The 2,882-nt window shown below is 38.8% G+C and overlaps 1 protein-coding gene across 2 annotated transcripts in view; it reads right to left on the bottom strand.

The window, feature by feature from the left end:
* The window catches only part of YTHDF1 (YTH N(6)-methyladenosine RNA binding protein 1), a 19,511-nt gene extending 16,923 nt beyond the window's left edge, over positions 1-2,588 (bottom strand). For both annotated transcript variants that reach the window (XM_006769531.2, XM_006769532.2), the window contains exon 1: positions 2,584-2,588. The gene's annotated coding sequence lies outside the window, so the exon portion shown is untranslated. The remainder of the gene's footprint in view (positions 1-2,583) is intronic.
* Positions 2,589-2,882: the final 294 nt, after the last annotated feature.

Raw genomic sequence — 2,882 nt, 5'->3', positions numbered from 1 at the left:
TGTGTTCTCTGTTCTGTTCCATTTGCCTGTATGTCTATTCTTGTGCCAGTACCAGACAATTTTGAGAACCTTGGCTTTGTAATATAGCTTGATATCTAATATTGTGATCCCTCCAACCTTGTTCTTCTTTCTCAAGATTGCTGCAGCTATCCGGAGTCTTTTTTTATTCCATATAAATTTTTGGAGTATTTGTTCTATATCTGTGAAATTTGCTGTTGGTATTTTAATAGGAATTGCATTGAATCTGTAGATTGCTTTGGGTAGTGTGGACATTTTAAAGATATTAATTCTACCAATCCTTCAACACGGTATATCCTTCCATTTGTTTACATCTTCTTCTATCTCTTTTTTCAACAGCTATAGTTTTCTGATTACAGGTCTTTTGCCTCCTTGGTTAAGTTTATTCCTAAGTATTTTAATTTTGTGTTGCAATGGTAAATGGGATTGTTTGTTTAATTTCTCTTTCTGAGAATTCAGTACTGGTGTATAAAAAAAGCCATCAACTTCTGGGTGTTGATTTTGTACCCTGCTACATTGCCAAATTCATTTATTAAATCTAGTAGTGTTTTGGTAGAGTCTTTAGGGTCTTCTATGTACAATATCATGTCATCTGAAAAAAATGAGAGTTTTACTTCCTCCTTTCCAATTTGGATGCCTTTTATTTCTTCTTCTGGTCTGATTGCTGTGGCTAGGATTGCTAGTACTATGTTGAATAAGAGTGGTGAAAGCGGACATCCTGTCTTGTTCCTGTTCTTAGGGGAAATGGTTTTAGTTTTGGCCCATTGAGTATGATGTTGGCTATAGGTTTGTCATATATGGCCTTTATCATGTTGAGATATGCTCCCTCTGTTCCCACTTTGCTGAGAGTTTTTATCAAAAATTGGCATTGGATTTGTAGAATAATTTTTCTGCGTCTATTGATATGATCAGGTGAGTTTTATCTTTTAATTTATGTGATGTATCACATTATTGATTTGCAAATATTTTACCAGCCTTGCATCCCTGGAATAAATCCCACTTGGTCATGGTGTATGATCTTTTTAATATATTGCTGGATGCGGTTTGCTAATAATTAGTTGAGGATTCTAGCATCTATGTTCATCAGGAATATTGGCCTGTAATTCTCTTTCTTGGTAGTGTCTTTATCTGGTTTTGGATTGGGATAATGCTGGCCTCATAAAGAGAGCTTGGAAGTGTTCCTCCCTCTTGGATGTTTTCAATTAGTCTGAGGAGGATAGGTGTTAGCTCTTCTTTGAATGTTCGGTAAAACTCCCCTGTGAAGCCATCCAACCTCCGGCTTTTGTTTGCGGCAAGTTTTTTGATTGCTGCTTCTATTTCATCAGTTGTTATTGGCCTATTCGGGTTTTCTGATTCTTCCTGATTCCGTTTTGGGAGATTGTATTTTTCTAGGACTTTTTTTATTTCATCCACATTATCCAGCTTTTTGGCATATAGCTGTTCATGGTATTTTCTTACAATCCTTTTATTTCTGTGGTGTCAGTGGTTACTTCTTTGCTTTAGTTTCTGATTTTATTTATTTGGTTTCTCTTTCTTGTTTCTTGATGAGTCTAGCTAATGAAACCAGAAGTCTGACATCCTTTAAGGGGTCCCAGATTGAGAGAGGGTGCAGGCCAGGCTGAGGGACCCCACTGGTGCACAAATCCGTGCACTGGGCCTCTAGTTGTTTAATAACATGCTCTTTAGCCTCCATGTGTTTGAATGTTTTGGGGTCTTTTTACTGCATTTGATTTCTATTTCATTTCACTGTGATCTGAGAAGATGCTTGATATGTTTTCAATCTTCTTGAATTTACAGAGACTTGTTTTGTGTCCTAGCATGTGATCTATCTTTGTGAATGACCCACGTGCACTTGAGAAGAATGTATATTCTGCTGCATTGGGGAGAAATGTTCTAAAATGCCAATTAAGTCCATTGGATCCAGTGTGTCCTTTAGAGTCACTGTTTCCTTGTTAAGTTTTTGCCAGGAAGATCTGTCCAGTGAAGTCAGCAGGGTGTTAAAGTCCCCTACTGTGACTGTATTTGCATGTGGGGAGCCACTATGAGGTTAAACCTCAGACTGACCTGCTGGCAAAGTCACAAACAAGTCCCAGCTTAGAGGGCACAGTCCTCTTAGCATAATTAGGCTTGACCTTATGACACTCCCTAGATCTTACCTGGGAAGCTAATGGGCTGAGGGAAGTGCAACAAGAACAAAAACAAGTGAAACTCACAAGAACAGTGTAACTATGGAAACCACTACCGTGTTTACCTCTGACTATAAAATAAAGGCTCAGCTTGCCTAGGGATCTTTCTCAGCCAGGCACAGGAAGGTCCACGGAGACTAGAGAGAGCTAGAGAGTTCAGAACGCTGTCTCCGTGTAAAACATTCTTCGCCGACTCCGTCCACACCTCTGGGAACCCCTGGACCCCCGGGGCTGGCCCCTGGCATGTATTGTTGTCTATTTCTCCCTTAAAGTCCTCTAGGAGCTTTTAAATATATTTAGGTGCTCCTATATTGGGTGCATATGTTTACCAGGGTTATATCTTCTTGTTGGATCGATCCCTTTAGTATTATATAGTGACCTTTGTTGTCTCATGTGATGGCCTTCGTTTTGAAGTCTATTTTGTCAGATATGAGTGTTGCTACTCGAGCTTTATTTTCTTTTCCATTTGCATGGAACATTTTTTTCCATCCCTTCACTTTCATCCTGTGTGTGTCTTTTGTTCTGAGGTGGTTCTCTTGTAGCAGCATATAGTTGGGTCATGTTTCCATATCCATTCAGCTACCTTATGCCTTTTGAGTGAGCATTTAATCCATTTACATTTAAGGTTATTATTGATAGGTGCTTATTTACTGCCATTTTAAATTCTGTGTTTTTCTC

This window comes from Myotis davidii, unplaced genomic scaffold (genome assembly GCF_000327345.1).
Source record: "Myotis davidii unplaced genomic scaffold, ASM32734v1 scaffold244, whole genome shotgun sequence".
Classification (NCBI taxonomy): Eukaryota; Metazoa; Chordata; class Mammalia; order Chiroptera; family Vespertilionidae; genus Myotis; species Myotis davidii.
This window is presented reverse-complemented; position numbering and strand designations above follow the sequence as displayed.